Source organism: Chinchilla lanigera, unplaced genomic scaffold (genome assembly GCF_000276665.1).
Source record: "Chinchilla lanigera isolate Chin_1 unplaced genomic scaffold, ChiLan1.0 scaffold00005, whole genome shotgun sequence".
Lineage (NCBI taxonomy): Eukaryota > Metazoa > Chordata > Mammalia > Rodentia > Chinchillidae > Chinchilla > Chinchilla lanigera.
Genome location: NW_004955406.1, coordinates 9,124,131 through 9,150,323, shown reverse-complemented (window position 1 = coordinate 9,150,323; position 26,193 = coordinate 9,124,131). Strand labels below are relative to the sequence as shown.

Below are 26,193 nucleotides of genomic sequence, written 5' to 3'. Positions count from 1 at the left end.
GCCGCTGAGCTAAATCCCCAGCCCCCGCTACTGATTCTATTGTTTGGTCCTTTCTTCATATCAATGTATACAAATAAACTAAAAAATTATAATATGTTGAGGTGTAGTGGCACACACCTGTAAGCTAATTGGGAGGCTGAGGTCGGAGGATCACTAGCCAACTTGGGCAACATTGTGAGACCTGTCTCAAAATAAAAAGGGCTGGGGATGTGTCTCAGCGGTAGAACTTCTGCTTAACATGCACATGGCCCTTGGTTCAATACTCAGCACTGCAACAAATAAAGAAGATATATATACAGATAAAATAATTGATGTGTAATGTATGTATATAAATTGTTAATATATTTAAAGAATTTGAACATTCAACAAGAGCCTTATAAATTTTGAAATATTTGTAGATGAAATGATGTGCCATGTAGTATTTGCTTGAAAATAATATAGGAAGTAATACAGGGTGTAAACTGAGAAAGATTGGACCTTGTAATTGAAGCAGGAAGGATAAGTACGGAGAGAATTCTCTTTACATGTAAATATATTTGAGAGAGTTGGTTAGAATGTTTCTTGCAGAGAATTTCAGGTGAAGGTATGTAATAAGGCTTTAAGTACAGTGAAAAGAAGTTGGGGGAGAAGGAAGAGCAGTGCTTAACTAATACCTGGTATGCTCAATATTTTGACGACTTAGTGGCTGTGATTTTGAAGTCGTGTGTACCACCTATCCATTGATTCATGCAATCATTCACTTGCTCGTTTCACTAAGTATTTTCTGAGCTTGTATGATGTGCTATGTATGAAAATACTTCTACCAAGCAACTCAAGCAGAGTCCATCACCAGCCTCCTCTGGTATTTTGAAATGTACTACTATAGTGTCTCTGAACTGTGTGTAGTGTCATACCTGGATAATCAGGTTCAGTCTTTAACATTCTTTTAGGGTAGCTCTTAGCATTTGCTTTGGCTTTGCCTTTGTCTTGAATCATCCAACTCTTGAAGGTTATGGAGCCACCTACTTGATTCCAGAAGAACTATCTGTGATCCCCGTCATGGTTTATAAAGTGATGCCAATTGAACACCCACTTCCAGATTATAGTTGAGATCTATGGGAAAGTTACCTCCCCTCTGCCATTTCACCTTCAGAGTTGTTGTTACACTCTGGAAGATTTTCCAATTACTACATCTAATTACAAGGAAGAATAAATTACTGAAGCAAGGTAAATTATCTTGTGTGTCATAACAATAATTAACATTCAAATAGGAAATTGCTGCCATTTTTATAAACATCACTAAGTGGAGGCAGCACCCCTTAGAAAGCAGAAAGCAAGAACTTGCCTCCTTCCTGAAGTCTAGTATGAATAAGGATGGTCCGGGAGAGTTATTAGGCTGAGTGTTTAGAAAATCTATATGAGTGAGATTGATGTCATTGGACAGATGTTTAGAACTGTCTCATTTTTATCTACATCCTTAGAAGTAGCAACTTTTCTTTGTACTTATTTAATCATCATCTGTTCTTTCCACATGGGTCTACATGTTTTTCTTCTATGTTTCAAGTAGACAGGACACTGGTCTGGTCACAAGACATTTTGTGGACTTAGCCTTACGTGGAAAGCCCTTCACAGCCTTTTCAGATCCCACCTTTCAACAGTTCCATTATTATTCCTTGCCCATTCAACATAATTACTTTTGATCTTCTACCATGAAGATGTTTATTCTAGTTAGTGCTTTTTCATGTGTACTCTCTTGATTATATGTTTATGCTGTTGAGCTTCTCTATAGAGTGAATAAACTTTTCTTACTCAGTTACTTGTTTTTCTAGCTTAGTATCAAAGTTATTTAGTAATTCTTTTATGATACTGGTGAGTGAACCCAGAGCCTTCATACTGAACTTCACCGCTACCCTTTTCCAATTTTATTTTTACATTGAGACAGTGTCTAAGTTGCCCAGGCTGGCCTCAAACTTGTAATCTTGTCTCAACCTCCCAAGCAGCTGGTGTTACAGGGGTGCACTGTTGTGCCTGACAGTATTTAGTAATTTTAAAAGACAGTACTGAGTTGATAAAGTCAAGCAGTATAAGAGAAATGCACTTTAAGTTATAAAGCCTGGACACAAAAAATAAAAATATATAGCTATATAAATAGATATGTAGCTACCTTTATCCTTATTTGGTGAGCAGAGTGTGGGTGGTTAAAACTCAGCAAGGTTTGGGAATATCATTGAGTCTGCCAGAGGTAGTTAGGATTATGAATTGCATTTATTTATTCAGTAGAATACCACCATCTCTAAAATGTATTTAGGTAATTGACAAGGTAATCCTGGGTACAACTTTGGCTTTGGTAATAATGAATTGTTATGATTTCTATTCTTGTTCTTTTAAATTTGCAAATACTTAATTTATTTTTGTATTGTAACTAATGGGATCTAATTTAAGAAAATAGCAATGTAGCTGTAAATTTGTCCATAATGGACAAATTGTCTCTAATATATACCTTTTTTGTGAATGTAAGAAAACACATTCTCAGAGTATATGAAGGTTCATATTATCTTACTGCTTACTATCATGAATAGGTGGCTCTGGTATTTGAAAAAGATTTAACTAAGTCATGGATATAAGCATATGTAGATTCTCATACCTTCAGGCCAAATATGGATCATAATGTTTCTTATAATACTCAAGTAGCAGACCTGAAACAATTTTATAACTTCTCTTCCTTTACTATTTGTTTTCACTAACTTTGATTAAAGTCTGTAGTTTGGGAGTTTGCACATTATGTTTTACAATTTGTGAACATGTTCTTTAACTTGAACAATCTCACCACTTAAGGCGAAAGGCCAGCGTTTACCTACATCACTAACAAAAGGCCAATAAAAGTATTATTCCAATTGCTTTGAAATTTTTTTTTTTTGGTTGCTTATGGCCAGACTGTGTATGATATGTCTGATATTTTGAAGAACAAAATAATACCTTTTGTTACTGTGTTAGATCAGTTGGAGATGATATTTCATTTTTAATATCCTTTTCTTTCTGCTAAGGTCTCTGAAGAACCGCGTATGACCCAAAATTTTGGTCTTCTCTGTAGAGGTGGACAGCAACAGGAGGAAGTAGAAATGGCCTTTATCCACAGGTAGTTGTCAGTGTAGAGGAGGGAAGTTAATGTTGTCAATTGTCCTTCTGTTTTGGGATTCCCTAGTTTGTTTCTGAAATAGAATCATGTGAGAAATAAAAATTATTTTGTGGTTACTGGTGAGGAGGTTGGGTTGAAGCCTGGAGGAGGGAGGGACAAGAAAAGGAAGGCACTGGAACAAAATACAGAATTACCTCCTTAGTGATTTTGTGTAACATTAGCTCAGACTGGAGGCCTTGGCTTCTATTATCTTGCTTCATTTGAATAAATAAATATTCTAAAAGGGCTGTGGGAGGTGTGATAACTTGGGGTTAGTGCAGATTGCTTTTTATGGAAAGTATGTTGAAGATAGGAGAATTCTTTGAATAAATTACATATTTTGAAAGAAGTTTTTATTCTGTGTAGTTTGTGTATAATACATTTGAAATTCACAGGACATTTACACAGGTTTCATTTACAATTCAGTTTAAAGTTTTCCTGAATGAATAGTTGGTAATTAAGTGATTGACATATTCTCCCACTTCACAATCACACATGCCAGTAGAGTGCCTGTGTTTTCCTGGAGCATCTCCAATAAATGTTTGAAACCTTGCCTAACAGTGTTATTCAGCAAAATTGTGAGGACTGGAGGATAGTGTATTTCCACACACAGAGGGAATGCACACCCTGTAAATGCCCCGGCCTGCCTTCCTGGTTTAAGTGCTTCCAGATCTGTGAAGGGAAAGCGTGGTTCAAACTGAAGTCAGATATGAATATTTAAAGTGTTTTAACCCTCAGGTAGTGAAGCGATTTTAAAGTTTAGGGTATTTCTATACTGTAAAGGTTATTTATAGCAAAAAACCCTTTGTTTAAGAAGTGCATAATTATTGTCTAAAATCTCAAAAGAACAAAGCAGTTATTTTATTTAACAGTAAGCTTTCAGTTATCCTTATTGTTTTACTTGATGTCATTTAGAAAATACTAAATTTATTATTATAAACTTTGCTAAATGTATTATCATTAACCTTTACAAAATTATGTAATTATATAATGAGTACATGTAATTTTGTGATATTAATGCTTTCCAAAGTAAATACCTAAATGTTTTATTAATAACAGTAATGTTGGGGCTGGGGATTTAGCTCAGTGGCAAAGCGCTTGCCTGGCAAGCGCAAGGTCGTGAGTTCGATTCCTGGTACCGGAAGAAAAGACCAAAAAAAAAAACAAAACAAAAAACCAGTAATGTTTATATGATTTCACCAGTATCCCTTCAACATATAGCATGAAGTTACTCCTTGACTCATGTTTTTTCCTGCAATGCTCTCTTTTAAAAATTTAGACTCCCTCCCCCAGCAAAGCTGGTCATTGTGGCACATGCCTATAATCCCAGCACCCAGGAGGCTGAGACAAACAGATTGCTGTGAGTTTAAGGCCAACCTGAATTACATAGCAAGACCCTGTCTCAGAAAAAGAAAATAAAACAAATTACGAAAAATAATAAAAATTTAGGGATACTTACAAACAGTAGGATATATAATTCACACGTATATTTTGGATGAGGTTGGGATCTATATGTGTTCGTATAACCCATCCTCACTAATGCATATAATACTTATAAGATCTTAGAAAGTATAATATTTTAGACATTTCTAATTCCAAAAATAAGTGGGATCCATTAACTGGTGATTAGAAGAACTCCCATTTTGATTTATAAGGTGATTACCAGGTGAAAAAATGATGGAAAAAGGCAAGTATAATTAATAACTAATAGTTCTTGAACTATTTTGTGCCTTGTACCCTTTTGGACCTATAATGGATATACTACTAGTAATTTCAAAATTAAAATTTTGGAAGCATTTTTCAAGTAATTATTCCATGTTCATTTAGAAGATTGAAACAACAAAATAGACTACTGTATAGTACACAGAAAATTTACAGGAAAAATGTTGTAATGTTCCTATAAATATAGGGGAAAAAGTATTCAATTTCAGTGTTAAAGAAGGCAAATAGTGAGTTGATGTTTAAGGCAGAATAACAAGAAATGCTCAAATGTTAGCAAGAATTTATTAACACTGGTACTCATATTTACTACTGTTTTGAATAAAATGATTTATATTTCAGTACAAAAAATTTAAAAATATTTATTGAGAGTTTCAAAGTTAATAATTTATAATTCACTTGCTTGGTGAAACAAGTAATTGTACTTTTTTAATAGCAAAAAATCATTAATGTAGAAGCAGTTAAATAAATTACAGATAATTGCAGGTAATTCATATGTAATTATTAGGCATACTTAATAATATGGGGAATAACATGGCACAATGTTAGCTGAATATTACATATAATGTGTAACAACCTGACATTTTTGATTGGACATATTTCTGGGGAGTTGTGGGAAATCATTGTGCTAAAATTTTAATTTTAGGAATAAGGCAAAGTATATATTTGATTCTGGCAAATATAATACTATAATTGGAAAATATACTAAAATATTTTCTTTTTTGGTAAAATTGTAGTTTATCTGCATGTACAAATTTCCCCAAACTACATCATTATATAATAACATGTACTATTATAGTAAAATATATTTTATCAGATTCCTTTTTTTCTCCTTTATACTTATATTTCTGTATTTTCTATAGTGATCAGAAATCAAAAATTACTCACTTAGAATACTAGGAATCAAACTACAGCAACTTCTAGTTATCTGACTAAATAATCAAAATTTTGATAATTTTTGAAAATGAGATTAAAATTGATTTTAGGTCTAAAGTTTCTTATGATACCTTTAGAGCTGACACTCAGAGCTCAGACACCCTGTACCAAAGGTAACAAAGAGTCTTGTTACTCTGCTTCTTTAATATGCTCCTTCAGTTGCGATCTGGTACAAACAAAAATGATTTGGTGGCAAATGCAGGACTTTTTTCTATGTAACTGCTGCCCAGGAACACTTTTTGTATTTGAATTGATCCACTATTAACCTTACCAATTTCACATAGATTATTAGAGGTTTTTCAGAGAGATTTTGCTCTGTAACTGATTTTCATTAATTTTTCTTTTCTCTACTTGGTAAAAACTCTGGCATATTTCCTTTTGATTTATTAATATCTGACCACCTCTTCATCCTGTTCTTTCACTCCAGTTTTGAAGATAACCGTGAATTTACCCATGACTCTAGTTCCTTGGCACCTGCCCTTTGCACAGCTCATGGAGTCCTATCCAGCTGTCAGGGTTTCAGTTTGGTGGGTGGAGGGGCTTTGAGGGAAGAGCACATAAGCTTTTAGAATATCTAGGTTCCCAAGGGCCTCAAGTGAAGCAAGGACTTCATTTCTTATTAGAATGACAGAATGAATTATAAGTATGAAATTGTATATTACTAATGGAAAGTATAATTGGATTAGGGTATTGTAGACTATTGGTCCCTTACTCTGGAAAAGTCTTTACCTGTCAACTGTATGGTAGCTTTGGAGCACTGAGCCTTTTACACTTGACCTTGGTTGGTGTCTTACGTGTAACTGGGCCTCCTTTCTAAAAATGAGGCAAAGCATAATTGCAACAAGATAGGTTTGACAGAATGAAACACATTGCTTTCAGACCTGAGCAGGTAGTCTGCTTAACAAGATTCCTCTGCGTACAGTGACTTTTTTTTTTCTGTGTACCGAATGGAATGAGTGTTGATACTTCTCAGTAATGTACTATGGCTTATTTTCCTTACAATGAGAAATAGGCATTCTAAAGAAATCACATTATAAAATACCATAGACTTTACACTTTCTCCACCCTTTTTCATTCTGAGAAATTTCTGATGAGCCAGATGTTTTGGTCATTGTTTAGTGTCTGTATCACCAAATTCTGTTTACAGATATGCATTCTGCCGTCTTTGCAAAAAATTTAAGAATTCTTTTACATTCATGATGAAAAGGTATAAAATAGCAATTTTTTGTGTAGTGCTTTTCATTATTTTAAGAACATTTCAGGCTTACCAGGGAGGCAAATTACTATAACTTCCCCTCTGGTGTTCTTACTCATACATTGCTGAGCCTGGAAGAGTTCATGCATTTCCCTCCTCTTTGTGGGACACATACATTTACTGATTTCTAAAACATAATTTTTACTATGTGCCAGATATTGTATAAAGTTACATTAAATTATTTAACACTTAACCATACATCCATATGGTTTCACTGTAAATAATTTTCATTTAAGAGATGAAGATCTTATGGCGCAGAGAGGTGGCTTTGTCAGGCAATGGAACATACCAACTAAGATCTCTGATTTCACAATACAGCTTCCCAACCACTATACTGTTAATATCTTATTTGGTTTGTTATCTTCTTAAAAGAGTGTGTTTAGAGAGGAGTTTTGGAGTGTCTTGCTTACAAATGACTGATGGACAAACAACAATTAAGAAGAAGGGTCAAGGGCTTAAGTACACATTTCTCCAAAGAAGACATGCAGATTGCCACCAGGTGTATGAAAAGATGGTCCACATCATTAGCCATCAAGGAATGCAAGTTGATAAAGCAGTGAGGTGCCACTTTACATGCACAGGATGGCTTTATCCAGGAAAATGGAAAGTAAATGTTAAGGATGCGGAGAAATTCAGATCCTTGTACATTGCTGACAAGAATGTAGAATAGTGTGGCCACTGCAGAAAGCAGTACCTCAAAAAGTTAACTATAGAATTATCATATGACCCAGGAATTCCACAATCAAGTATCTATCCAGAACAACTAAAAATTGGCATTTAAGTATATGTATGCATAGATTCACAGTGACACTATTTATAATGGTCAGAAGGTAGAAACAGGGACTAGTGGGGATATAGCTCAGTGGCACAGGTGCCTACCTGGCAAGCACAGGGTCCTGAGTTTGATTCCTGAATAAAAAAAAAAAAAAAATGGTAGAAACAGTCCAAATGTTCAGTAGTGGAAGAGGAATTGAATTGTAACTTACACAACAATACAGTATTTTTCACTCATAAAAGAATGAAAAATTGATGAATGCTATAACATGGAACTTGAATACATTATACTAAGTAAAATATGCCAGAGCCAGGCATGGTGACACATGCCTGTAATCCCAATACTTGGGAGGCTGAGGCAGGAGGATCACCATGAGATTGAGGCCAAGTGAACCCAGGCTAGCCTGAACTACGTAGCAAGACCATGTCTAGGGGCTGGGGATTTAGCTCAGTGGCAAAGCGCCTGCCTGGCAAGTGCAAGGTCGTGAGTTCGGTTCCCAGTACCGGAGAAAAACCGAAAAAACAAAAAACAAAAAAAAAAAAGACCATGTCTAAAAAAAAAAAAAAAGCCAAACATACTTGACCACATGTTGCATCATTCTATTTGGAAAATATATTAAAAATAAAACACAGTTTGGTGGTTGCTAGGGTTGTGGGAAGTTGGAATGGAGAGCATCTGTTTAATGGAAACAGAGTTTTCTTCTGGAGTGTTAGAAATGTTTTGGTGTTAGATGGGCTTTACATTACAAACGTACTAAGTGGTGTTGAATTGTTCATTTTCAAAGTGTTAATTTTATGTTATGTGAATTTCATCTCAAGAGAAAATAAAATTGAATGACCAAGGTATCCTTGTGTCAACTCATCCCTCAGTAGCAGCTTTTATGAAGCAGATGCTCACATTTAATTTGACAAATAGCAAGTTAAGCAAACACAAACATCAGCAAAGATTATTTTGAGTACTCAAGATGTACCATAAACCACGATTGACATGGTTTCCTGACTCTAGGAACTAACTGCCTCCAAAAATTAACAGGGTGCAGGCACCGTATGAAAGCTCTGTTGATTGAACAGATACTCAATAAATAGCGGGCTTATATTTTGGGTAAGCCAAAGGATAAAATGCCTTTTCACACCGTGAGTAGTCAGAAGGGAGTTACCAGACTTACATGCATGTTCAGGCAGCATGACGTTGTTCTCCCTCTAATTAGGGTGGATTTCAGTCATGCATACTGGAACAAATGATTCAGGTGAGATAAATGCTTCTGAAAGAACTCTATTCAAATATGTATCTTTTTTTTTCCCTTCATGCATAGGATGGGAACATACCAGTGTGTGACTTTGTGCAGGCTGGCCCAGGGAATTCTCAGGATCAGTAAAAGCCTTTCATATTCTCAGGGTTTTTTTCATTTTACCCAGAAGGAAACTTTAAATGTACAGTGCACTTAACTGTACAGTATCCTAGAGGATTTCCAAGAAAGCAGGTAATAATGGTCTTTTAAAAAAGAAAAAATGGGACACAGTGAAGTGAAAGAGTTTACTAGAATTAGGGAGCTGGAGTTTATGTCACAGAGGATAACTCTTGTTGTCCTGAATTCCTTGCCTCTTCTGTTCAGATGTGCACATGTAGATCCATTTACTTACACAGCCGTCTTAGGTTGCCAGCATTGTTGATTCAGAAATACTGTGTCTGCATTTCCAGGTTTTCACTCCTAGACTTGGAGTGACTAATGACAGTGTATTAACTTAAAAAAGTATGAGTCATTGTGTTATCTGAGTTTTTTGTTTGTGTTTTTGCTCTGGTGGGAATCCACCCCAGGACCTTGCTCATGCTAGGCAGTCAGGCACTTTACCACTGATCTATGTCCCCAGCCATCCAAATACTTACTGCTTAGTTGTATACATTTTATATATTCCTTTGTAAATAAATTTAATAATCAAATATAAGCTGTATTCTGCCCTCTCTCACAGTCATTCACTTTTGCCTGCTGTCAACTAAGCTAATATAACTTAATCTGAAAAATCGGTGATCAATCTTTGGTGGCCTCCTTGATTGCCCTGAATCTTTAAAAAAATTATGTTATTAGTATATTTGCAATACATAATGTATATATTCATCGTGGAATACTGGTACATACATATATTGCATCTTGATCTTTTTTTATTTCCCCTTTCTCTTCCCTCCCTCTGTCTGCCCTCATCCCCCAGATTCCCTTCCAATCTCCACAAAGTCTTTCTTGCCTGGTATTTCCATAGCCTGAGGCCATTGGTAGGTGAATCTTTGATTAATTTCCTAGTTCACTCTTGCCTCTGAAGTCCTCAGTGTTTTTCCCTTTCTGTCTCACAGTGTCCAGTAGAGATGTCTCCTCCTGGTTTCTAGATCCCTTTCTTATTTATTAGACCACTTATTGTGTCTATTGTCCTTATTTTCACTTTCAGCCTGTAAGTATAGCTAAGTCTCTTCTCTCTTACCAAGAAGAAAAGGAGGGTAGGAAAAAATCCTCGTATTTCACCTCTTTCATTCTTTCCCTTAGAACTAGTCTCATAATTAAAAATGAAGTTGTCTACATTTTTAGTCTTTCTTCCATCTTATCACGTATCCACTGCAGTCTGATATTCAGGGACTTAACCCACTTGAAACTTCTGTAGGTGAGAACATCAGTAATCTCCATGTGATAAATCCTGTAGATACTCAGTCTTGTTTGTGTTTGAATTCATAACAGTGTGTGTCCTGTAGACAAAACTCCCTTCTCAAAACACTTGTGGCTGGGACTTCTGTGACACCTTACTCTTCTAGTTTTCCCCAACCACATGTCTGTATTTCTGGACTCATTTCCTTCATTTTGTTGTACACTGTCTGGGTTACCTCATAAATTTCTGTAGCTTCATGTACCTTTCATTTGTAACTGGCTCCCAAATTTAGCCTGCGTTTTAGTTACCATTGTATAATCTCAGTAGCCTGCCCAGAACCTGGTACACAGCATTCATTTTAAGTGAATGAATAGGCTGAGAGATATTTTCCTATAGGACTGATTATATTCCCTCAGATTTATTAGTATTTTTGTCACAAGATTATAAACTTCATATGAGTAGATACTTTTAGTTATATTCAAGATAGTGCCTGGCACGTGATTCACACTCATTCAATATGAGTGAACAAGTGTATCATCCAGGAAGTTCATGACACTAGAAATAGTTCCGCTTTGTTCCTGGGTTCCTGAGTTACTCGATTTTCCCACTCCATGCGTGCACCTCATAGGCATGGCCCCGGCATTACTGACAAGCACAGCTGTTGAGTTCTTTCTTCACCCCAGTCCCTCCAGTGTTGCTCCTGCCTATGTTTAGTAGAAAGTTAGATTTTTTTCTAGAAAATCTGTGTGATTACCTGTTTCCCTTCCTTTCTCCTTTTCTTCCTGTCATCTTTGTCATAAGAAGAAGAAAAAAGTTAACATGAAAGACTTGGCTCTGCTGGTAAGGAAATTGTCAAGTCCTCTAAGGCATTTTCTTCACTTCTTGAGAGCAGCCTTACTCATAAGCACTTTTCTCTCACTTGAGATCACAGTTCAGCCCTTTGTTATTTTGGGACAAATAAGCTCAGCATTTCCAATCATTATGAGCATGTTTGAATTTCATGATGAGTTGACTTTGGTGTCTGTAGGGCAGGTGAAAGGTAGGGTAGAAGAAGAGATCCCAGCACAGAACTTGAATTCAACTCCAAACAATGCCTTTCTCCTTAGCATTTCTTTCAATAGGAGGTTATTTTTTTCACATCTCTGAATATCTGGACTTTCATTCTCGGAGATTTGGATTTTCCTTAGTCCGTGTAACAGCAGGCTTTGCTGTAAAATGCTACGAGTGATGATTAGTTAACTTTGTCTCCTTTGCGACACCCAAGACAGCAAACATAGTAGTACACAAAGGCCCTGATAGCATCCAGATTTCATGAGTGTTTTCCTCCCATCTCCTTATCTATTTCCATTTGCTCTTTTAATTGCACTTGTTCTTTTTATGAAGCAACATAAGCTAAATTTATTTATCAGTATGCTTACATGTTCCCTTTTAAACAGCATCAAAATTAATAAACATTGAGAACTGAAACCTAATCTCATTTTTTTTATTGAGAGCTCTCTAATTAAATATAGACCTAAAAAAATTCTACCAGACCCTTATGCCTCTTATAAAATCTGATCTACATCTTGATTGCATTTATTTCAAAGTTCAGAGGGATGTGGATAGATGAAGATTAGGATGGCTTGCAGTGCATATGTATAAGCCTATAAAATACATATATAAATTGGGTGAAGGCAATAAAATTTCTTAGTCTTTCATGAATGCTTAGCAGTGTTATAAAGACATGAACATATTGTCATATTAGTGAGCTTCAGCCTTATTACTTTATATGCTTAATTATTTTCAAGTTCATTTCTTTTTTTTTTTTTCTCCCGGTACCGGGAATCAAACTCACGACCTTGCGCTTGCCAGGCAGGTGCTGTGCCACTGAGCTAAACCTCCAGCCCCCATTTCTTTTTTATAAAATTAAGGCAAACTGGAAAATGTCATGCAGCCTACAATTACTGTATAGAATGAACTCCTGCTTTTATTATGATAGTCACATATAGTTGTAGTTTTGAGTTTCATAGTAACAACCAATCACTGCATATAAGAGTTACAATAACTTACAACGTTATGAACATGGCATCCGTTATCTTTCCAATCAGTGTTCTAAAGATCCTTTCAAATGAAAGAATTGCAAAAAATAATTGACATATTCTGAGAATATGAATATTTCAAGCTTCAGATTAACAATACAGATGAGGGTGATTAACTGTGCAATAGGTAACTACAATACAGTGAATGTAATTGAGGCATATAGCTGAAGGGATTATGTGCTTAGCCCCTAAGTCACTTAGGATATGGGTTAAAAGCTGGTTGTACTCCACCATTTCAGCTGAAAACAATTTTTCCTTACATAAAGAAAATATCAAGGGGCTGGGGATTTAGCTCAGCGGCAAAAGTGCCTGCCTGGCAAGCGCAAGGTCGTGAGTTCGGTTCCTAGTACTGGAGAAAAACCAAAAAAAAAAAAAAAAAATCAAGTAATGCAAGTAGCATAATCTAAATTTTTTATTAGGTAGATGTATGTACAGTCATACTCTTACAGAAGTCATGACATACCACTAATGTCTGTGTAGCTGGAGTAACTCTCACATTTTATTGTGCTTTAAGGTCCGAGGTGATTCTTAGCTAGGGATAATATCTAAAAGATCTGACCTCTAGTTTCATATTTTTGATGTCACCAGTTGTTAGGAAGAACTAGTTATTTTCTAATGATACCAAAATATCACGGACCATTCAGTGCTGTGAAATTTGGATTTATAAGTAAAACAGAACTTCCCTTATAAATACTAGATAAGAATTTAAAATGATCCAATGGCATTTATGTCCATTCTGAATTAATGCATCTTGAGTAGCAGTGGGGGCTTTAGATCAGTTGGTTGCAGTCTTTGGAAATTCTTCTTTATGGGTCTCTAGCTTAGGTTGTCTCTTGGGCAAATTTCATTTGTCACCTGTGCCTGGCTCTGACAGACTTATGTACCCAGAGGACCTCACTCCAGTGTGTTTATTTTCCTTAGTTTAACCTACTTCTAGATTGTTCTTTGATGGTATTTGAGGTAGGATGTCCTTTCAATTAGCAAGTGTGGAGATGCTGGCTCTATAGTAATTGGTGGCTGTTTCTGTGTAGCATTACTTCACTCTTTCACTGCAGAAACACTATTCCCACAGATGTAGCTACTTTATTAGTCCTTCTCTGGCCAGTTCACCAAGGGTTTAATTTAAAGTGGCCAACCAGGTGCCTTTCAACCTGCATCAGCCTCACTGCAGCAGGAACTCTCAGCTTTGCCACCACTCTGTTCTCTTCTCAGTTCTTGAAATTCTCTAAGCTCTTTCAGTTTGCACACAGGCTGTTATCTCTGTAAATCTTACTTTTATAATCCTGTCACACACATTCACAACTGTTGCTGGGGATGCTCCTACTTCAGAAAGTACACTACCCTAATCTATATAGACTTACACTGGGAAACCTGCTATCCTTTGACCCCTCATGGGCTAGAGCCTCCTGTTAAAATGTTGAACTCTCTCATCATTTTCATTTTCATTACAAGACACTTACACAGTTAAAATTATTTATGTATTAACTCATTGGTTTAACTTCCCTAGGGTAGAAGTAATGTTGGTTTTGTTCCCAGTATATCATAAGGACTTAACATCATGCCTCATGTAGAAAAGGAACAGAATATGTATCTGTGAGATAAAAAACTACTAGTACATGTCAGTTAGCATTCATATTTTTGGTTTGAAGACTGCTCTTGGCTTAACTAGAAAAGAGCAATATGAGTGTTTGGATAGAAGCCAGAAGAGCCAAAGCTATGTTGAAGAAAAAAACAGGATTTTGAATATATATTCTTGTCTGCTATTTGAAGTATACTTTACTTGGGCACATTTGCATTTGATTATCTTTTTAGTCTTTAGGAACAAAATTTAAAGCTGTACATTTGACAAGAATTTATTGAATCAGTTAGTTGCAGGCCTGGATACATGTATTGAGGGAGAAAGAGAAGCACATTAATGATTACTGTTATTAGTTCACTATCACAAAAATATAACTATAATAAAATACCAGAGACAGACTACTTTATAAACAAAAGAAGTTTATTTAGCTTCCAGCTCTGTATGTTCAAGAGCATGGTACTGGTATTGGGTCAGCTCTGATGAGGCTCTGTTTGTCTGTACTACCTTGTGGCCTTGTGGCTACAGGTGGGAGTGTGTGTAGGGGGAGGAAAAGATCACACTCCCACATGGGAAACCAGAAATGACTCCAAAGCTGGGTTTAGGCTTGTATAACCACTTTCTCTATGGAGGATTTACTCCAGGAGGCCAGTATTCCCTTCCTAGGGCAGTGCTGCAGTGACAAAGGACCTCATACTGCATCCCATCTCTTAAAAGTTCTACTTCCAGCATTCTTGCACTGAAGACCAAGCCCTAACACATGAACCTTGCAAGAGAAGCGACATCCAAATCATAGCAATGACAGTAGACCATGCATGCCAGTGTGAAGATATACACAGATGCTGGGGTGGGGGCGCTGAAGCCAAAGTGAAGGCAGGGGAGGGCTTCCTGAAGGAAATGATGCTGTGATTGGTTGCTGAAGGACTCAAGTAAGCTTGTCTCAGGAAGACAGGTGTAGTGTGGAAGAGAAAACACGTGAAGAGAATGGCATGTTTGAAAATGGAAGAGACATAACAGCTTTGCACAAAGAGAAACTATAAGTCACTCAGTCTTACTGGTGCTCAGGGGACATGTAGAGAGTGGCATGAGGTGACACAGGAGTATAGGAAGGGGCCAGTCAGAGCACTTTGTTACATAATTAAATGAGTTTGAAGTTCATACTGAAAGCCACAGGGCCCCAGAGAAGAAATCTCGCAGGGGCAACAGACCTTTTTAACTGCAGTGAAAACAGCCTGTCACGCTTGGCAGCTTGCAGTTGAATTACACCAGCTGTGCTTTGCCAGCTGCATTTGCATCTCACTCTGCTTTGAGGTGCTGGTTGTGGGTCGTGATTCTGAGGGATGAGGAGAGAGAATGAGGTTCACCAAAAGCAGTTGCTGGAACACTGGGTGAGAAGGTAAGCAAACAGCCCCACCTTTCCTCTTCTTTAACCCTGAAGTGCACCTGAGGAGCTCTACCAGGCCTCCCGGGGTTCTTTTAGACTCTCTCCTTTTAATCTTAGAAGACTGTTAAATTATGGCTTGTCCTCAGTGTGATCTGACAACATTTCCCACTGGCTGCCCTCAGGAGTCACCTACAGAATCCTCACTCCCTGCTGTGCCTCCCCCCACAGGAGAGCTCAGGACAACGTCAGTGTCAGGCATTTCGTAACAGGGTCGCTAGTAATGCAGAACTCATGACAGAAGTCATGTGAAGTTAGACAACAGCTGTCTTTGTAGCTCTCTGCCTTTCTCCATTTTCCTAGATCTCTTTATTCTCTGATTCTTCAGGAAACTCAATTACCTTTCCTTCATTATGCAAAGCAATTTAACTCTCAAACATCCTTAGGCTCTCAGCACACCTTTGGAAATTCTGAAGCTCATTAATGTTTTAGTACTGAGACCTGGCAGGAGCTTTGAAATTTCTACCTACTCTTTTCTCCCTCCCCAGGTATCTCAGGGTGAGAGGAGCAGTATAGTATTTATTTTCCCACTAATAGCATTTTCACATCCACAAACCTCAGTCATGGGAGGAGGTACATTTAGTTTCAGCTTTACGAATGGTTTTCTTCCCATACCTATTAGATAGATGAAGACATACATGAGGTCTCTATCTAGAACTTCCATATAAATGAAAATATTAGACCAAATAAAGAGCTTCTCATGAACGTGGATGAATATTACAATACGTAATAGCAAGAACAGATGTGCAAGAATGCATTTTGTAGGCTCAGTGCTCATAGGCACACTGTAGAAGGAAGAATGTGAGGGGGCAGAAGCAGAGATTCCAAGCATCAGCTCAGGTCACCCTGGCTCACAGTTGTGTCCTTGTCATTCCTCATTTTGTGAATTGAGAGTAGGCACTTAACCTATGGGGCTTGCTTTCTTACTTTGTAAAATAAAGGTAATACCTAACTCATGGAGCAGTGAGGATGGATAAAAAGTGCTTTTCCATGTCCCGCAGAGAGGCCCTGGTGAGCCCTTCATGCTTGTCATGCTTATGTTTTGCCAACAAGATTATTAGGCTGTGCTCTCCCATGTTTCCTCCACTTCCATCCCATGTTTTACAAGTTAAGCTTGTCGTCCTATCTGGGACTGTGCACTTGCTATTGCCCTGCCTGAAATACTTGCACAGATGCTGCTTATGGCAGGTCATTTCCCATTCAGGCTTCTTTCCTCGTAACATATTTTTAAGGGCTATAGCAATTAAAATCATCAAAGTTTCTGTTATAGTTGAAATCTGGAAAAGCTCACAAGGCCCAGATGGTAAAGTCCTGGTCTTCAACAATGTGATACTAGGAAGTGGTGGGATCTTTAAGCAGTGGGGCCTTTTGCCAGGTCTTTAGGTTTTTGAGGGGAGTGTGCCCTTACAGGGGTTGTGAGAGCTCATCATCCTTTTTCTCTTTTGCTCCTAGCCATCACACGAGTAGCTTTACTGTCCCACAAGCTCCTGCCATACTGGGTAGTCCACAATAGGGCCAGTTGATGGTGGACTGAAGGTATGAGTCAAAATAAACCTCTTCTCCTTGTAAAGCACTTATTTCAGGTATTCGTTACAGAAACCAAAAGCTGACTAACACTTTTACCAAGCTTTGTGGTAGTGGTGGGACAGTATACAGAGTCACTGTAAGTGCAGGCCTATGGGCAGGGCTTCTGGAGAAGCTGCTATTTCCTGATCGGAGGGGACTGAGGAGGCTGCCTGGGCCCTCTGCCCTCTTCCGTTCTTCTTCATAAGAACATTGATGTACTGCTCAGGAGTAGCACAACCCTCTGGCAAGCATGAGGAGGAAAGCAACACAACAGGGGTGGCAGAGAAAAAATATTGAGGCGCTTGGGCCCCTGCTGGCCTGGTATCCACACTAGGAACAAACCTTTTCTTTGGGAAACTCATTTTATTTGCTCTTCTGATGTAAGCAACTGAATTGAATTCTGTCACACCTGATTTTCCAAACTCCAATACCTTGTTAAAAAATTAACTCTGTAATGCTTAGTTGTTTCTTGTCATTCAGGACTCATTTGAATGTTACGTTCTCAGAGAGGCCTTCTGTGGTCAGCTCATCTAATGTAACTTTTCCTTCTACACTCCTGAGATACCATTCTGTTTTGTTGACACCACATCACTAACATTATATGAAGTTTCCTTGCTTATTTATTTACTTCTTGGTACTATATTTTTCACTCTATATAGAAATAAACTCAACTAAACACAGACCTCATGTGTTTTGTTCACTGTTCTAACTATACTATGAACTATGTCTGATAAAAAGTAGGTGCTCAGTAAATATCTCTTAAGTCCATATAAAATGTATTATCTAGACTGAAGAAGCATTTTTATCATTTAGTCAGGAGTTTGTTGGGGGAAAGGGACTCATGGTGTTGGACTGATTATGTATCTGCATATATTGGGAATATTTATATGTGTAGATATAGTTCTATACATATAAATGTGTAGAACTGTGCTTGGGAATATTTCTGTGTGTAGATATATTTCCAATTAATGAATTGTACATTTATTATGTGTCAGAAATCATAACTTTCTGCTTTTTAAAATTTTTCAATAAATCATTATTTTAGTTGGAATTGCATTGGATCTGTTCAACAATTTTGGTAGTATGGCCATTTTCACGGTGTTGTTTCTTCCTATCCATGAGCAAGGAATATCTTTCCATTTTCTGACATCCTGTTCGATTTCTTTTTTCAGAGTACTATAGTTTTCACTGTATATATCTTCTACTCCTTTTGTTAGATTGATTCCTAAATATTTAAATTTTTGGATGCTATTGTGAAAGGTATGGTTTCCTTATACCTGTTTATCTTAAAACTGTTCATTTCAAAGTGAAACTGGAAATATGGTAAACTTTCAACTAGAACTGTATTTTGTTCCAGTAGAAATGCTCTATATCTCATATATTGCAATGTCTTCATGTCAAAATATGCTATTTTACATGCCAAGGTGGTCTTCTTTCCTTGCTGTGGATTTCAAACGATGGCAGTAGATAGAATGAAACTTTAGTGTCAGACACATCTGAAACAACAGATTTGTTTCATTTTTCACCAGCAATGAAAAAAAAATCTGGAAGAGTAATGATTCTATTTTTACCTTAAAACAGCAGCATTCAGGATAAGATGTCTTCACTTAGAAATCAGTCATTCTCTTGACTGCAGACCAGTGAAGGCTTTAATAATTCATTTTGAAACCTGTGCTTCTATGGCTAGTGCTCCCAACTCTTTACTTATTTAGAGGTCTGTTTACCTCTTGGTTTGCACCTGCAACTGTCCTTTCAATCTATTGTATATAACTAACGTAGGATAACCCATTAGCTAAATAATCTGAGCACCTCAGCTTCTTGTAATCTTCAATCTATTCAGCTCTCACTGGCAACAACATACTTGTTTGTAAAGCTCATCTTTCATCTGAACCACAGGTCCTGGTCCTTGCAGTAATCAGAAGCTTATGGTTCTGTGACACTTGAGAATGTATAAGCTCCATAATATAAACCCTAATTTGCAGATTCTCAAAGCAGTTCCACTAGGAATTGATATAGTTGTACTACTCTCGTGTGTAATGAGCCACAGTACTACTTTGGAGTAGAATAGGAAGGAAAAGAAAAGAAGACAGAGCTTATTTCTGTGCAAGGAGGATTTCATTCATTTAGGATGGGCAACTCAGGTGATCCTAGCATGGATATTGGGGAATGCTAATATTAAAATAGGTCTTTTGCATCTAATAAAGAGCATGATTAAAAGAAAGAATTTGAGAGGGAATACCTCTTAGCATGTTTCCTTGATCTACACATTATGTCGATTGATTGAGAACCTCTCTTTAAAAAGCATGGGTTCATTAAAAAATGGGAAAGAGATCAGAGATAGAGGGAGAGGAGGGAAAGGGGCTGAAAAAAAGAATTACATTGTGTTGTGTACTTGTATCAGCTCCACACGAGGAATGGAAACATTATGTACTGCAAAAACGTACTAATAAAAATGCTAAATTATTAAAAAGAAAACAAAGGAATTGCTGTTGTTTCTTAATCAGGTGGTAGAGGAGTGTGGTGAAGAACATGGGCCATGAGATTAAAGGGCCATATGCCTGCTGTTTCTTCTAGGGTGAGTTATTTACTATCTCTCTGCCTCAGTTTTTTCATCTGTAAACTGTGGACACGCAGATACCTGAAGGACACTTTGCACAAAAGGCCCAAGCATAAGCTGGAAATAGGAACAAGAGTAGATGTAGGAGGTACCAAGGGGAGCAAACAACAATGCAGTGGTTCCTGGGGTAGCTCTATTTCTTTGTCTCAGACTGTGTGATTACTCCTCAGATTTATTGATACAGAACCTAAATAGAAAGACCCTGTGGATCCAAACATGTAAGGTGAAGTTGTAACTTTGCAGTCTGCATATGAGCTTTTCTTCTTTTGCTTTCCTATTTCTTAGAATCCTTTTTTTCATAAATGATACCTGTATTGCATCAGGTATTCAAACCAGACCCCTGAATCTTTCCTTTCTGTCCACTAATCAGCCACTAAATATAGTTTATTCCACTTTTTTATACCTATTGTAAGGTTAAGATTTTGAAGTTGTTTGAGTTTCTGAATATTTGCATAGGTTTGATCTATTGAGTATCTTTAATTCCCAAAACTGAATCAAGAACATACAGAAATTCTAGCTGGGATGTAGCTCAGTGGCACAAGCACCTGCCTAGCAAGTGCAAGGACCTGAGTTTGATTCCCAGTATCAAAAAAAAAACCAAAAAGAAGATATAGAAATTCTAAATAATCCATTAAAAAGTAGGAAAAAAAACTAACAACAAAGAAAAGCCCAGGTCCTGATGGACTCTGTTGGATTCTACAAGAACTTTAGAGATCTAACCCAGTACTCCTCTGACTTTAATGATATTGAAAGGGAAGCAGTACTTCCAAAGTCATTCCTAGAAATAAGCATTAACCTGATATTGAAACCACAGAAAGACCCAATCACAAAAAAGAACTACAGATCAATCTCTTTAATGAACATAGATGCAGATTGCCATTCTTTCTGGTGTAAGATGGAATCTTAACATTGTTTTAATTTGCATTTTTCTAATGGCTAGAGATGTTGAAACTTTTTTTTGTATATTTGTTGGCCATTTGGTACTTTTTATATCTCATTTTCCAAAGAAGTCATTTGAACTTTTAACTTATTTGTGGAGATAGATTCAGAGTGGACAGCACACTGAAGACTTTGGAATGACCAGGTTCTGCTTATTTCTGTTGACCAATTCAGTGAATACAGGTTAAGAGTATATTACTGTAAATGCCTGGATGTGGAGACCAAGCCATACCGGTTTTTCAGTTTTTGTGAACATTTGCAGCATAGCAAATCCATAGAAATGCAGAGGAGTTATTCTTACATAGAAGGATTAGCAAAAAGAATTAAAGTTTAAAGTCCTTTGCACTTTGCATTGAAGAGGTGATTGGAAACCAAAGCAGGCGCTGGTTTTTCAGTGATGTCACAATATGTACTAGATATAAAAAGTTGAAATTTGGAATGAGATGAATGAGTCTAACACTTTTCTCCCTCCCAGCAACCCTACTCTGAAGGGAAAAATAAAGTGTTCTAGGTAGAATTGATTGAGGTTAAAAGATTTTTTTTGAGCTCTAAAACTCCTGAGGCAGGATTTGGGTGGAGGGAAAGTAGTTCGTGGAGAGAGATAAGGAAGTAGAGGTTTTGATTGCTGGAGCAAGATTCATAAATGAGGCAGGTAGAGGGTAGGGCAAAGGAGGATGGATTATGTGTTTAGAGGAACTGTCTTCTAAAAGGGATGGGGGAATCTGTGCTATAGTTGTGTGAGGAATTTATTAGAACTTTTTGCCTTTGGCTCCCCCCAGGGGAAGCTCATTGCCAGAATTTTTCAGCTCCAAGTGATATAAAGGGAAGCTCCACCAGCAACAACTGAATAAGGACTTAAATGGCTATCAATACTGAAGGATATAGGCTAATTTTTAAAAAGTCACTTTACATATGAAGGGGTTTGGCAGTCATCAGAATGAAGGACTCACTCCACAACTTTAAAATGGGTTTCATTAGTAATCTTGGCAAGATTCAAAAAAACATTGCACCATTAAGGCAAATGTAGACAACTACAAATGAAAAGCATTTAGGAGTTCATAGGTTCTTTTACCCAGTCATAAACTATGACAAAAATTGGTATCAGAGAAAATAAAAATCTTAATTACTACAGTGCAAAAAGCAAAACAAATACAAAGCAACCCCCCCAAAAACCTTGTTAATTTAAAAAACTTTGTACATAACTCAGAAATACAACTTGATTGTGAAAAGTAAAAGAGACACATATTCCTTGGTTTTCAAAAAATTTTTTATCTTTTAAAATATTTCCTTTATTGTATAATTATTTATTTTTGTTCCTTGATCTTTGTGGAGAACTGAATTTCAGATTATCCTAAGCAGGTCAGCATGACTGGGTCTTTGTCGTTTAGCCATTTCTGGTACCCTGTGGATCAGGTTGGGAATAGAAAGATAAACTGCTCAAAAATTTTTTTCTCTCAGGATCCTTTATGCATTTTAATATTATTGAAGACCTCAGACATGCATTTTTTGGAGATTTTTATCTATCAGTTTTGGAAGGTTTGATATATTTGTGCATATTTATGGGGAACAATGATAATTCAGTTCATGCATATAATGTTTAATAATCAAATCGTTCTAATTAGCGTTTCCATTTACTCAAACATTTATTGTTTCTATGTATGGGGAACCTTTGGATTCTTTTTTTTTTTTTTTTTTCTAGTTTGAAATAGAAAATTAATTGTTTTTGGCCAGTTAGCTTTCTGTCTATAGAACAGTAGAACTAATTCCTCCTAACTATAGTTTGATACCTGTTATGGTTTGTGTCTGGATGTCCCCCCAAAGCCTCATGCAGTCATGAGGTGGGCTTCTGAAGTTTATGATTGATTCATGGTCCAGTGTTGGAATTATGGGTGTGAGTACTACACCCGTCCTGGGGCAGATTCTTTGCATACAACATAGGGAGGGAAAAAACCTACTCTCTGCTGCTCCTCATCTTTGCTCTTGTTGCTGTTACTGTCTTCTGCCACCAAGAGCTGTTGCCCTCTGCCATGTGCCACTCTGCCTTGGAGTCACCCAAGTGTAGACTGAAACTTCCACAAATTGTGAGCTAAATAAACCTTTCCTTCCTTAATTTTGGGCATCAGGTATTTTGTCTCAGCAATGAGAGAAAAGTAACCAAGACAGTACCCATTATCCATTCTCTGTCTCCAGGTCTATCCCATTCCTTTCCTAGTCTCTTACCATTTTATAAGTTGAAATTGAGAGATATAAAGTTTTATTGATTTATTCATTCAAAACAATAAATCCATTGAATGTTAATATAAATGTTTATGTAAAATTATAGGGAGCCCTTTTAGACCTCCTTGCAGTCCAGAAAAGTCCACATTTGTAATCCCATGAAAAAGTTATTGGAATTCCAGTAAGTTAATTCCAGTCTACCACTTCCAGGGCAACGCATGGTGGGAATAAAGACACTAAGGCATATTTGTAGTTGTGGGGAGCCAAGGGGTTCCTAAGTCCAGTCAGAATAATGGCTAATTGGAACAAAGGCCTCAAACCAGGGCTGAACCTGGGTTTTATTAACTTTGTGAAGAAGGGAGTGGCTTTGGGATAAGTGACTCTGAGAATGGTGGAAAGTATGTGAGTGCTGTGAGCTGGGTTAGGTAGGAGGCCTGAAATCACCTCTGCAATATGCAGGGAGAGATAGGTGCAGAAAGAATAATCAGCATATCATAGGTTGGGGGCAGTATCTTGTGTTTGGGGGTCAGGGGCTTTGGTTTTGATGTGCAGTCATGCCCTGAGATGTCACGAGGCTCAATCTCAGTCAACAGGATGGCATCTCTCAGCCTAGCTCACACCTACTACTTGGGAGCTAAAGGCGGGGCAACAGTGCTTTAAAGAGTACACATCAGCACCTCTGCTAGAGCTATTTCCATTGCTTAAAGTCAATTGAGGGGACAAAGACAAAAACTTAGCCAGCTCTGCATATATCAATACATGGAAATAGGGCCAGGTTTAGCCAAAATGGAGACGATTGCTCGTCTTTCAAGGAGAGTCATCCTGGTGGTCCTCCACAAAAATGACTTTTCAGAAATGAAGAAATTAGTGAGAAAAGAGGCATTGTTCACAGTTTTGCAAATCCCTGTCTGGCTGAATGGGTAACACCTGAGTTCTCATAGCTCCCTTTGTACTCAGCTCATGTGATTTCACATACCATGCACCCTATGGAAAACTCTGTCTACTCGTGGGATGATGAGGGTGGAGGAGATGCATAGTGATGATGAGGGTGGAGGAGATGCATAGTATCTTAATATTATGATGAAAATAATTTTGACCTCTCAGATCCTCTAAGGGGTCTTCAAGAGCTGCTTTAAGAACTACTGCATACACAGTAGTTATCTTCTAAAATGCATCAATAATATACCTGGTGTAAATTAACCTATAGAGATTAATTTATCTCTAAATCACACACTCAAGGAATATAGCCTCATCAGCAAAATGAAATCTATTTTTACTTCAAGCCTTTATTGAGGAAATATGTAATGAAATAAAATTATTAATCTGCTCTTTAGAATGTAATTTTGTGGAGTTAAAATGAGAAATTCCCTATTCTTGTTAAGCAACTAGTATGAGGTTACATTATTCTCAAAGCATATTACTCTTGCTTCGTCGCATCAGACTAGTTTAGGATGAAGATAGCAACAACATGATTTTTCCCATGCTCTGTTTCCATATACCTCTTGGAAAATTCCTCCGTATCAGTTCTGACTCTCACTGTGGCTGTCCTGTCCTAGGTACCATTGCTTCCAGGAGTGTTCAGAGGCCCTCTCTTCATTTCTCTGTATTGTCCTTGCTCTCTAAAAACAGGCTATCCTTGGATGCCTTCTCTGTGTTCTGAGGGGCTGCCTGCCAGGGTCTTCTCATGTGCTATCCACCCAAGTACTCTTTTACCTGGTTTTTGTTCAGACAGCCTTTACACTAGACTCTTCACCTCAGGTGATCCTATTTTGTTTCATAGGCTTTAAAGGAAGTTGTTTCCAGAAACAGCATCTTTAGTGAAAGTTCTTCATTTGTTGTTATTTTGGCCTCCATGCCCCAAGGTGTTGATCTCAGACTTAGGTGTTGGGGTGATCTACTTGAAATTTCCTTCTTCTTTTTACTTTTCCATTATTCTTTGATCAAATTTGTGCTCATCTGCTCTTTCTCTTTGGGTGAATATTTTCTGTAGAAGATTTTTGGTTCTTGCTACAGTAATATAATTTTAGGGCAGATCTACTAGAATGCCACATATGCCTAGATATGCTTCAATTCTTGGGTATGGATGGGACGTTTCTAAAGCACCTCTCTATAACATTGAATGTACTTCCCTGGTTAAATGGACCTTAAAAATTATTGTGCTTAACTGAGTATTTGCTTATTTAATAAAGTGATTTTCAAATCTGTCTGCTGATAGAATGAAGATTGTGGAAGTAAGATTAACAAATAATTGTTTATTGAGTGTTTACTGATTATAAGACTCTAGGTTAGATCTTTTCCAAGTATTATGTTTCCCTTACTACAATAGTCTTTCATGGTAAGTTTATTGTCTCTGTTTCATAGATGGAAAAGACAAAGGTCAGAGAAATTAAAGTTAGTCGGTTCACTGCACAAAGAAGCAAGGGCAGGATTTTATACTCCTTAACTTCAGACCCCATACTATTTCTAAAAGTGAGTTAGACTCAGGAACATATAGGAACTTCATCCATCCTATAAGTAGAATGACATAATGATATATGGAAAATAGAGGGGAATGGATAATAACTTCTGTAGCATAGCATTTAAACCTGAATCTAAGCTTCTGCATAAAGCTTTTTCATTATTTTTCAGTAACCTGGAGGCAATATGTTCAAAACATCTTTTGGGGGGAGAGGGAGGGAAGTAACTAAAGCACTGAGATATAACTGTGGTAATGTGTGTTTTTGAGTGCTGTCTCCCTTCCTGTGGCCTTTTCCTTTTAATTTGCCTCTCCTGGTGACGTCAGGTTTTCTCTTCCTTGGACAATCTTAGCCTGTGTCTCCATAGCTATAGAGAAGTCCTTGCTTTGGGTCTCAGTTTGTCCACATGGGTTATTCTTGTGCCTTATCCAGATGAATATTAGTATGTCACGAACTGGCAGTAGTAATAAGTCATTTTAACTAATAAATATAAAAAGTGCCCTATTACATTTCCTTACTAGGCCTGAATACAAGAAGAGGATGGGCTATTTCCTTTTTCCATTGGAATCTCAGAAGAACAGCATTAGTTAACTACCAACAGTAAGATGATGAGTAAAGAATTTAGGAAATAAAATACTGGGTGATTGACCTAATTACAAGAGACATCAATTCACTCAGTCATATAATGCTCAGATTCATATTGAAATTCATGCTGTATTCTATTACTTGGACATAGAACACTTGTCAGTTGGATGTTCTGTATTTAAGACTGGATTTTTATTGAGGTTTTGGGGTTTATTGAACATGGTTTAATCATTTTATGAAGGTTAGGACAAG

General features: G+C 37.1%; 1 protein-coding gene across 1 annotated transcript in view; it reads left to right on the top strand.

Annotated features, from left to right (window-relative positions):
* The window catches only part of Smyd3 (SET and MYND domain containing 3), a 649,248-nt gene that overhangs the window by 267,289 nt on the left and 355,766 nt on the right, over positions 1-26,193 (top strand). The window lies entirely within an intron of this gene.